Source organism: Pseudophryne corroboree, chromosome 1 (genome assembly GCF_028390025.1).
Source record: "Pseudophryne corroboree isolate aPseCor3 chromosome 1, aPseCor3.hap2, whole genome shotgun sequence".
NCBI classification, from domain to species: Eukaryota; Metazoa; Chordata; class Amphibia; order Anura; family Myobatrachidae; genus Pseudophryne; species Pseudophryne corroboree.
In genome coordinates, this window is record NC_086444.1 from 303498502 (window position 1) to 303510906 (window position 12405).

The following is a 12405-nucleotide window of genomic DNA, read 5'->3' on the forward strand; positions in this document are numbered from 1 at the left end:
ATCTTGTGTAGAATTATTATGGTACCTCTTAAAATGACTAGAGAGGGCATGGGATTCTAGTCCCTTTCTTATATTGCGACAGTGCTCCCCTATGCGTATTTTTAGAGCCCGTGAAGTCCGTCCTATATAAAAGAGATGGCAAGTGCATTCTAAGAAGTAAACTACGTTGTTCATATTGCATGTTATAAAATCTTTTAATTTAAAAGAATGTTCATTAATGCTAATTGCCTCCAATTTCTTTGTGCCATCATGCTTAATCTCTCTACACCCTACACATGACCCACAACGGTGAAAGCCCTTAGTGGCAATTCTGCCATCCCGTTTTTTTTGGGGTAGGTAGCTCCTCACCAATGCAGTTTTTAAATTGGGTGCTCTTTTATAAATGAATATTGGGCGTTCTGGAATGACTTTACCCAATATTGTGTCCTTACATAAAATACTCCAATTCTTTTTAAAAGACCTTTCTAAAATCTTATATTGGGAGTTAAAACCTGTGATAAAAGCCCATTCATTCTTATCATTTTTCTGTCTACTCGACGGTCCATTCTTTAAGAGATCCTTCCTATCCACCTCTGTTGTTTTAAATAGGGCTTTTTCTACTAGCTCCATTTTATAGCCATTTTCTCTGACGTCCTAGTGGATGCTGGGGACTCCGTCAGGACCATGGGGATATAGCGGCTCCGCAGGAGACAGGGCACAATAATAAAAGCTTTAGGATCAGGTGGTGTGCACTGGCTCCTCCCCCTATGACCCTCCTCCAAGCCTCAGTTAGATTTTTGTGCCCGACGAGAAGGGTGCAATCTAGGTGGCTCTCCTGAGCTGCTTAGAATAAAAGTTTAAGTTAGGTTTTTTATTTTCAGTGAGTCCTGCTGGCAACAGGCTCACTGCTACGAGGGACTTAGGGGAGAGAAGAAAACTCACCTGCGTGCAGGATGGATTTGCTTCTTAGGCTACTGGACACCATTAGCTCCAGAGGGAGTCGGAACACAGGTCTCACCCTGGGGTTCGTCCCGGAGCCGTGCCGCCGACCCCCCTTGCAGATGCCGAAGTTGAAGAGGTCCAGAGGTCCAGAAACAGGCGGCAGAAGACTTTCAGTCTTCATAAGGTAGCGCACAGCACTGCAGCTGTGCGCCATTGTTGTCAGCACACTTCACCAACAGTCACCAACTGTCACTGAGGGTGCAGGGCGCTGGGGGGGGGCGCCCTGGGCAGCAATGTATAATACCTTTTTATGGCTAAAATACATCACATATAGCCCTTGAGGCTATATGGATGTATTTAACCCCTGCCAGATCTCACAAACTCCGGGAGAAGAGCCCGCCGAAAAGGGGGCGGGGCCTATTCTCCTCAGCACACGGCGCCATTTTCCTGCTCAGCTCTGCTGTGAGGAAGGCTCCCAGGCTCTCCCCTGCACTGCACTACAGAAACAGGGTTAAAACAGAGAGGGGGGGCACTTATTTGGCGATATGATTACATATATAAAAAAAGGGGTTGTCCCTGTATAATTATAGCGTTTTTGGTGTGTGTTGGCAAACTCTCCCTCTGTCTCCCCAAAGGGCTAGTGGGGTCCTGTCCTCTGTCAGAGCATTCCCTGTGTGTGTGCTGTGTGTCGGTACGTGTGTGTCGACATGTAGGAGGACGATGTTGGTGATGAGGCGGAGCAAATTGCCTGTATTGGTGATGTCACTCTCTAGGGAGTCGACACTGGAATGGATGGCTTATTTAGGAATTACGTGATAATGTCAACACGCTGCAAGGTCGGTTGACGACATGAGACGGCCGGCAAACAAATTAGTACCTGTCCAGGCGTCTCAGACACCGTCAGGGGCTTGTAAAAACGCCCATTTACCTCAGTCGGTCGACACAGACACAGACACGGACACTGACTCCAGTGTCGACGGTGAAGAAACAAACGTATTTTCCTTTAGGGCCACACGTTTCATGTTAAGGGCAATGAAGGAGGTGTTACATATTTCTGATACTACAAGTACCACAAATAAGGGTATTATGTAGGGTGTGAATAAACTACTTGTAGTTTTTCCTGAATCAGATAAATTAAATGAAGTGTGTGATGATACGTGGGTTTCCTCCGATAGAAAATTATTGGCGGTATACCCTTTCCCGCCAGAAGTTAGGGCGAGTTGGGAAACACACCTTAGGGTGAATAAGGCGCTCACACGCTTATAAAAACAAGTGGCGTTACCGTCTCCAGATACGGCAGCCCTCAAGGAGCCAGCTGATAGGAAGCTGAAAAATATCCTAAAAGTATATACACATATACTGGTGTTATACTACGACCAGCAATCGCCTCAGCCTGGATGTGCAGCGCTGAGGGGGCTTGGTCGGATTTCCTGACTGAAAATATTGATACCCTTGACAGGGACAAGATTTTATTGACTATAGAGCATTTTAAGGATGCATTTCTATATATGCGAGATGCGCAGAGGGATATTTGCATTCTGGCATCAAGAGTAAATGTGATGTCCATATCTGCCAGACGACAGTGGTCAGGTGATGCAGATTCCAGACGGCACATGGAAGTATTGCCGTATAAAGGGGCGGTCCATCGGACCTGGTGGCCATGGCAACAGCTGAAAAATCCACCTTTTGTTACCCCAAGTCACATCTCAGCAGAAAAGGACACAGTCTTTTCAGTCTCAGTCCTTTCGTCCCCATAAGGGCAGGCGGGCAAAAGGGCCAGTCATATCTGCCCAGGGGTAGAGGAAAGGGAAGAAGACTGCAGCAGGCAGCCCATTCCCAGGAACAGAAGCCCTCCACAGCTTCTGCCAAGTCCACAGCATGACGCTGGGGCCGTACAAGCGGACTCAGGTGCGGTAGGGGGTCATCTCAAGAGTTTCAGCACGCAGTGGGCTCACTCGCAAGTGGACTCCTGGATCCTACACGTAGTATCCCAGGTGTACATTGGAAATTCGAGACGTCTCCCCCTCACAAGTTCCTGAAGTCTGCTTTACCAACGTCTCCCTCCGACAGGGAGGCAGTATTGGGAACAATTCACAGGCTGTATTCCCAGCAGGTGATAATCAAAGTACCCCTTCTACAACAAGGGAAGGGGTATTATTCCACACTATATTGTGGTACTGAAGCCAGACGGCTAGGTGAGATCTGAAATATTTGAACACTTACATACAAGCGTTCAAATCAAGATGGAGTCACTCAGAGCAGTGATAGCGAACCAGGAAGAAGGGGACGATATGGTGTCGCTGGATATCAGGGACGCTTACCTACATGTCCAAATTTGCCCTTCTCACCAAGGGTACCTCAGGTTCGTGGTACAGAACTGTCACTATCAGTTCAGACGCTGCCGTTTGGATTGTCCACGGCACCCCGGGTCTTTACCAAGGTAATGGCCGAAATGATGATTCTTCTTAAAAGAAATATGGACGCTTTCCTGATAAGGGCAAGGTCCAGAGAACAGTTGGAGGTCGGAGTAGCACTATCTTAAGTAGTTCTACGACAGCACGAGGGGATTCTAAATATTCCAAAATCGCAGTTTTTTCCGACGACACGTCTACTGTTCCTAGGGATGATTCTGGACACAGTCCAGAAAAGGATGTTTTCTCCCGGAGAAGAAAGCCAGGGAGTTATCCGAGCTAGTCAGGAACCTCCTAAAACCAGGAAAAGTATCAGTGCATCATTGCACAAGGATCCTGTGAAAAATGGTGGTTTCTTACAAAGCGATCCCATTCGGTAGATTTCACGCAAGAACCTTTACGTGGGATCTGCTGGAAAAATGGTCCGGATCGCATCTTCAGATGCATCAGCGGATAACCCTGTCTCCAAGGACAAGGGTGTTTCTTCTGCGGTGGCTGCAGAGTGCACATCTATGAAAGGGCCGCAGATTCGGCATTCAGGACTGGGTCCTGGTGACCACGAATGCCAGCCTGAGTGGCTGGGGAGCAGTCACACAAGGAAAAAATTTCCAGAGAGTGTGATCGAGTCTGGAGACTTCTCTCCACATAAATATGGAGCTAAAAATGGAGCTAAGGGCAATTTACAATGCTCTAAGCTTAGCAAGACCTCTGCTTCAAGGTCAGCCGGTATTGATCCAGTGGGACAACATCACGGCAGTCGCCCACGTAAACAGACAGGGCGGCACAAGAAGCAGGAGGGAAATGGCAGAAACTGCAAGGATTCTTCGCTGGGCGAAAAATCATGTGATAACACTCTCAGCAGTGTTCATTCCGGGAGTGGAAAACTGGGAAGCAGACTTCCTCAGCAGGCATGACCTCCACCCGGGAGAGTGGGGACTTCATCGGGAAGTCTTCCACATGATTGTAAACCGTTGTGAAAAACCAAAGGTGGACATGATGGCGTCCCGCCTGAACAAAAAACTAGATATTGCGCCAGGTCAAGGGACCCTCAGGCAATAGCGGTGGACGCTCTGGTAACACTGTGGATGTACCAGTCAGAGTATGTGTTCCCTCCTATGCCTATCATACAAAAAGTACTGAGAATCATAAGAGGGAGATGAGTAAGAATGATACTCGTGGTTCCGGATTGGCCAAGAAGGACTTGGTACCCGAAACTTCAAGAGATGTTCATGGAAGACCCGTGGCCTCTACCTTTAAGAAAGGACCTGCTCCAGCAGGGGCCTTGTCTGTTCCAAGACTTACCGCGGCCGCGTTTGACGGCATGGCGGTTGAACGCCGGATCCTGAAAGGGCATTCCAGATGAAGTCATCCCTACCCTGGTCGAAAACAGGAAGGATGTAACCGCAAAACATTTTCACCGCATTTGGCGAAGATATGTTGTGTGGTGTGGGGCCAACAAGGCCCCTACAGAGGAATTCCAACTGGGTCGTTTCCTACATTTCCTGAAAACAGGACTGTCTATGGGCCTAAAATTAGGGTCCATTAAGGTTCAAATTTCGGCCCTGTCGAATTTCTTCCAGAAAGAACTGGCTTTAGTGCCTGACGTTCAGATGTTTGTAAAAGGGGTACTGCATATACAGCCTCCTTTTGTGCCCCAGTGGCACCTTGGGATCTCAATGTTGTTTTGAGTTTCCTAAAGTCACATTGGTTTGAACCACTCACCACTGTGGACTTAAAATATCTCACATGGAAGGTGACGATGTTATTAGCCCTGGCTTCAGCCAGGCGTGTGTCAGAATTGGCGGCTTTATCATATATAAAGCCCTTACTTAATTTTTCATTCTGACAGGGCAGAATTGAGGACTCGTCCTCAATTTCTCCTTAAGGTGTTTTCTGTTTTTCACATGAACCAACCTATTGTGGTACCTGCGGGTACTAGGGACTTGGAGGACTCCAAGTTACTTGACGTTGTCAGGGCCCTGAAAAATATGTTTCCAGGAAGGCTGGAGTCAGAAAATCTGACTCGCTGTTTAGCCTGTATGCACCCAACAAGATGGGTGCTCCTGCTTCTAAGCAGACGATTGCTCGCTGGATTTGTAATACAATTCAGTTTACACATTCTGTGGCAGGCCTGCCACAGCCAAAATAAAAGCCCATTCCAAAAGGAAGGGGGCTCATCTTGGGCGACTGCCCGAGGGGTCTCGGCTTTACAACTTTGCCGAGCAGTTACTTGGTCAGGGGAAAACACGTTTGCTAAATTCTACAAATTTGATACCCTGGCTGAGGAGGACATGGAGTTCTCTCATTCGGTGCTGCAGGGTCATCCGCACTCTCCCGCCCGTTTGGGAGCTTTGGTATAATCCCCATGGTCCTGACGGAGTCCCCAGCATCCACTAGGACGTCAGAGAAAATAAGATTTTACTTACCGATAAATCTATTTCTCGTAGTCCGTAGTGGATGCTGGGCGCCCATCCCAAGTGCGGATTGTCTGCAATACTTGTACATAGTTATTGTTACAAAAATCGGGTTATTCTTGTTGTGAGCCATCTTTTCAGAGGCTCCTTCGTTGTTATCATACTGTTAACTGGGTTCAGATCACAGGTTGTACGGTGTGATTGGTGTGGCTGGTATGAGTCTTACCCGGGATTCAATATCCTTCCTTATTATGCACGCTCGTCCGGGCACAGTATCCTAACTGAGGCTTGGAGGAGGGTCATAGGGGGAGGAGCCAGTGCACACCACCTGATCCTAAAGCTTTTATTATTGTGCCCTGTCTCCTGCGGAGCCGCTATATCCCCATGGTCCTGACGGAGTCCCCAGCATCCACTACGGACTACGAGAAATAGATTTATCGGTAAGTAAAATCTTATTTTCCCCAAGTGTTTCTTTCAACTCCTCTGCCTGCTCCCTAAACACCGTCTCATTTGTACAATTCCTTTTCAGGCGTTTAAATTGCCCTTGGGGAATTGAATTGAGCCAGTTCATATGGTGACAGCTGTCGTATTCGATATAGGCACATGAATCTGTTTGTTTAATAAAGATTTTAGTGTGCAATGTCTGATTCATGACACATACAGTGATATCTAAAAAGTCCACCTTGCATTTATCAATGTTAAAAGTCAAATCTATATTTAAATTATTAGTGTTTAAATACATGCAAAACTGGTCTAAAACTTCTTTCTCTCCCTTTCATATAAAAAAGACATCGTCTATATAGCGACGCCAGGACACCAGGCCCGCTCCAAATGGATTATTGTTGTAAACAAAATCCATCTCCCACTGGCCCATGAAAATATTGGCATAACTTGGAGCGAACCTGGTGCCCATGGCTGTGCCTACCTTCTGGATGTAAAAAGACCCGTTAAAAATGAAGTAATTATTATTGAGGATGAATTTTATTCCCTCAATAATAAAATTTTGCACATTTTCTTCCAAGGGGCTGTCTTCTAAATATTTGGTCACAGCTTTCACCCCCGCCTCATGTTTTATAATAGAATACAGTGATTGCACATCTGCGGTCACCATAAACATATTTTCTTCCCATTATATTGTGGAAAGAAAATTTAAAAAGTCTTTAGTATCTTTCAAATGGGAGGGGTTCTTCACCACCAATGGCTGTAGAAAAAAATCTATATACTCAGATAAATTTGCTGTGGCTGAATCCACTCCAGACACAATGGGTCTGCCTGGCGGATTGGTGGCATTCTTGTGCACCTTGGGCAGTAAATAAAGTATCTCACAAAGTAGACGTGATTCCGCACCAGTTTTCTGAAGGTACAGAAAAATTAGTGATATCAATAATGATGGAGTACCAGAATAACATATAATATGTATGAATAATTCGTTATTTGATTAATAAGTCTGGTGGTGCACCCAGAGTCAGAAAAAGCTAAGAAGAAAGAGATTTACAGAAGACTCTTGTGTGGGTGCACTCTTGTTTATGTTAGTTAGTATGAAAGTATTAAAACATAACTTTTATTAACTCATTACTCTAAGAAAAGATCCACACTTATATAATCACCACAATCCCTAAAATTAGGAAAATGCAAGCACTGTTAGGAAATTGGAAATGTTCTGGTTAGTCTATTTTAGTAGACTTCAGGAGGGATGTAGACACTCAGGTTCTACATCCTGATCCTATCCCACCAGCACAAGCTGAGCTTGTATTAATGAGACCTCCAAGAGGCATTGAACCAAATTGATGTCGAAAGATATGGATCCCAATTGGTATTGACCAATTGGGATCTATTAGGAATGGGGGGAGACGGTACTTAGAGGAAACAACACAGATCAGAAGAATAAAATAAGAGAAATGATTCAGGGAGAATATGGTGATCCTGCTGTTGGCTAGGAGTCGAGGAGGTCACGAATTACAACACTGAGTATTCTCTGGGGGTCACCCTCTCAGATACTGACCCAGCCCACCACCGTTTAGCTTCCAAGATCGGACGAGATCGGGCTCTATCGGTGGGGTATGGTAGTAATTTCTAGGGCCTGCTATAGCCGACTCACCAATGAGAGTGCACCTAAGGAAGGTATAAAAGAGAAACAGAAAACGGGGCGGATCTGCTGTCTATGTTAGGCACAGGGTAACCTGTGGATCATGGATGAGAGTCCGTAGATATATACAGTTGGGAAGAAAAAGGGGAGAAAGGAAAAGAAAAGAGAAGAAAAAGGGAAAGCTGATTAGAGGTTGAGTCGAATGTCAGCTAGGTATAAGAGCAGAGTCAAAAACAACCATATGTATAGCTTACAGCATAAATATTATATTGTTCAAGAAAGATATTGATGTAATAATCCTGCCTAGATCTCTGGACCATACAATATGGTATAAGGATGTTTAGGATATCTCACAATTTAGAGTATGTACAAAAATACTCCTGTTAACAGTATACCAGGTAAGGGGGGTAGACAGACCCCTGCTGATACTTCGTAGTTAGAAAAGAGTTAATTAATTGGCTACATAAAAAGAAGGTTATAAAGTGACATTGATATTTGTAATAGTAATTATAATGCTGTGACAATGAATTGGTAGAAAGTTGTTGGAAATAACAGTCACTGCCCAGATCCCTGGGATGCAGTAAATAAAGTGCAGGAGTGGTGGGATTGGAGTTAATCAAAAACTTAACTTCCTTATCATCCAAGATGCCAAGGTCTTCATATCTTTTAACGAGATCATGCAACTCTTTACAGATTCTTTCTGTGGGATCTGATCTTAATTTGGAATAGGTATCTTTATCATCAACATGATCCTCCACTGTTTTAAGGTACCAGTCGGTATCCATTACTACTACCCCCCCACCTTTATCGGTAGGCTTTATGATTATCTCAGAATTTGTCCTCAACTCTTTCAGGGCTGCCCTTTCTTTAAATGAAAGGTTAAATTTTATACCAGTGGGTTTGATTTCTTTTAGATCACTTTTGACCAATTCACAAAACGTGTCTATAAAACTCCCCTTCACATGCGCCGGAAAAAACACTGATCTTGGTTTGAAGGGAGTCCTTACAGACATTTCTACAGATCCTATCCTATCTACTGCATCTTTACTCAGAAATAATTTTTTTAAGCATAATTTCCGAATAAATTTATGGATGTCAACAAAAGTTTCAAACTTATTTATCGATACAGAGGGTGCATATTTGAGACTTTTACTTAAAACTCTCCTTTCATGAGTTGTCAACACATGTGAGCTTAGATTAAATATTTTTACACCTTTTTCTTCCTTTACACTCATTCTCTCTTCCTGTGTAGTTTCCATGGTTTGCTATAAAATGGAGCTATAAAATGGAGCTAGTAGAAAATAGGAAGGATCTCTTAAAGAATGGACCATAGAGTAGACAGAAAAATGATAAGAATGAATGGGCTTTTATCACAGGTTTTAACTCCCAATATAAGATTTTAGAAAGGTCTTTTAAAAAGAATTGGAGTATTTTATGTAAGGACACAATGGGGTATATTTACTAAGCTCCCGATTTTGACCGAGATGCCGTTTTTTCATCAAAGTGTCATCTCGGTCAATCTCGGTCATTTACTAAACACTAATCACGGCAGTGATGAGGGCATTCGTAATTTTTTGCTAGTTCAGGTAAAAAATTACGAATGAATACACCATCGGTCAAATTACGCCTGTTTAGATACGAATCTCGGTCATTTACTAAGCAAAAAAACACAAAACACTGCCGTGAAAAATTACAATTCGCAAAAAAGTCCTAAAAAAAAACAGACCTGCTTTTTTTATTCGTGATTTGAGATGCATGCAGGGATCCATGAGATCCGTGCATGTATATCAATGGGAAGGGGTGGGAAAGTGTTTTTTGTTGTTAAAAAAAATTGCGTGGGGTCCCCCCTCCTAAGCATAACCAGCCTCGGGCTCTTTGAGCCGATCCTGGTTGCAGAAATATGTGGAAAAAAATGACAGGGGTTCCCCCATATTTAAGCAACCAGCATCGGGCTCTGCGCCTGGTCCTGGTCCCAAAAATACGGGGGACAAAAAGAGTAGGGGTCCCCCGTATTTTTAAAACCAGCACCGGGCTCCACTAGCTGGACAGATAATGCCACAGCCGGGGGTCACTTTTATACTGCGCCCTGCGGCCGTGGCATCAAAAATCCAACTAGTCACCCCTGGCCGGGGTACGCTGGGGGAGTGAGGACCCCTTCAATCAAGGGGTCCCCCCCAGCCACCCAAGGGCCAGGGGTGAAGCCCGAGGCTGTCCCCCCCCATCCAATGGGCTGCGGATGGGAGGGCTGATAGCCTTTGTTGTAAAATAAAAGATATTGTTTTTAGTAGCAGTACTACAAGTCCCAGCAAGCCTCCCCCGCATGCTGGTACTTGGAGAACCACAAGTACCAGCATGCGGCGGAAAAACTGGCCCGCTGGTACCTGTAGTACTATTACTAAAAAAATACCCAAAAAAACATAAGACACACACACCGTGAAAGTATAATTTTATTAAATACATACACACATACATACATACTTACCTTAAGTTCCCACGCAGGTCGGTCCTCTTGTCCAGTAGAATCCAAGGGGTACCTGTTGAAAAAATTATACTCACGAGATCCAGTGGTCCAGGCTCCTCGGCAAATCCAGGGTTAATCCACGTACTTGAATAAAATAAAAAAACGCTGTCACGACCACGAACTGAAAGGTGACCCATGTTTGCACATGGGTCACCTTGCCCCGAATGCCAGAAACCCACTTTGCCTTCTGGCTAAGTGGGTTTCTTCAGCCAATCAGGGATGCCACGTTGTAGCACTCTCCTGATCAGCTGTGTGCTCCTGTCTTCACTGACAGGCAGCACGCGGCAGTGTTACAATGTAGCGCCTATGCGCTACATTGTAACCAATGATTGGAACTTTCTGCTCAGCGGTGACGTCACTTTAGGTCAACCGCAGGGCAGAAAGTTCCCATCATTGGTTACAATGTAGCGCATAGGCGCTACATTGTAACACTGCCGTGTGCTGCCTGTCAGTGAAGACAGGAGCACACAGCTGATCAGGAGAGTGCTACAACGTGGCACTCCCTGATTGGCTGAAGAAACCCACTTAGCCAGAAGGCAAAGTGGGTTTCTGGCATTCGGGGCAAGGTGACCCATGTGCAAACATGGGTCACCTTTCAGTTCGTGGTCGTGACAGCGTTTTTTTATTTTATTCAAGTACGTGGATTAACCCTGGATTTGCCGAGGAGCCTGGACCACTGGATCTCGTGAGTATAATTTTTTCAACAGGTACCCCTTGGATTCTACTGGACAAGAGGACCGACCTGCGTGGGAACTTAAGGTAAGTATGTATGTATGTATGTGTGTATGTATTTAATAAAATTATACTTTCACGGTGTGTGTGTCTTGTGTTTTTTTGGGTATTTTTTTAGTAATAGTACTACAGGTACCAGCGGGCCAGTTTTTCCGCCGCATGCTGGTACTTGTGGTTCTCCAAGTACCAGCATGCGGGGGAGGCTTGCTGGGACTTGTAGTACTGCTACTAAAAACAATATCTTTTATTTTACAACAAAGGCTATCAGCCCTCCCATCCGCAGCCCATTGGATGGGGGGGGACAGCCTCGGGCTTCACCCCTGGCCCTTGGGTGGCTGGGGGGGGGGACCCCTTGATTGAAGGGGTCCTCACTCCCCCAGGGTACCCCGGCCAGGGGTGACTAGTTGGATTTTTGATGCCACGGCCGCAGGGCACTATATAAAAGTGACCCCCGGCTGTGGCATTATCTGTCCAGCTAGTGGAGCCCGGTGCTGGTTTTAAAAATACGGGGGACCCCTACTCTTTTTGTCCCCCGTATTTTTGGGACCAGGACCAGGCGCAGAGCCCGATGCTGGTTGCTTAAATATGGGGGAACCCCTGTCATTTTTTTCCACATATTTCTGCAACCAGGATCGGCTCAAAGAGCCCGAGGCTGGTTATGCTTAGGAGGGGGGACCCCACGCATTTTTTTTTTTAAAATTACATTGTTTACTTTAAAAAAAAAAAAAAACCCAGCACGGATCACACAAATCCGGCCGAGATTGATTGTAAAAAAAAACGGCAGTGTTTTGCTAATCACTGCCGTTAAATTAGGTAAAAAAACACGAATGACATCGACATCGGAAGCAAAGAAAAACACGAATACGACAGCTTAGTAAATTAGTCGTAATCCATTCAAAAAGTTGCAGTTTTACACTGCCGATGTCATTCGTGATTGAACTTTGACCTATTTTCGGAAATTACGAATCTTAGTAAATATACCCCAATGGGGTATATTTACTAAGCTCCCGATTTTGACCGAGATGCCGTTTTTTCATCAAAGTGTCATCTCGGTCAATCTCGGTCATTTACTAAACACTAATCACGGCAGTGATGAGGGCATTCGTAATTTTTTTCTAGTTCAGGTAAAAAATTACGAATGAATACACCATCGGTCAAATTACGCCTGTTTAAGTATGAATCTCGGTCATTTACTAAGAAGTGCAAAGCAAAAAAACCCAAAACACTGCCGTGAAAAATTACAATTCGTAAAAAAGTCCTAAAAAAAAACAGACCTGCTTTTTTTATTCGTGATTTGAGATGCATGCAGGGATCCATGAG

At 44.9% G+C, this 12405-nt stretch overlaps 1 protein-coding gene and 1 pseudogene across 1 annotated transcript in view; one reads left to right on the top strand and one right to left on the bottom strand.

Annotated features, from left to right (window-relative positions):
• The window catches only part of P2RX7 (purinergic receptor P2X 7), a 195318-nt gene that overhangs the window by 114911 nt on the left and 68002 nt on the right, over window positions 1–12405 (top strand). The window lies entirely within an intron of this gene.
• Window positions 7700–7818, bottom strand: LOC134945583 (5S ribosomal RNA; annotated as a pseudogene).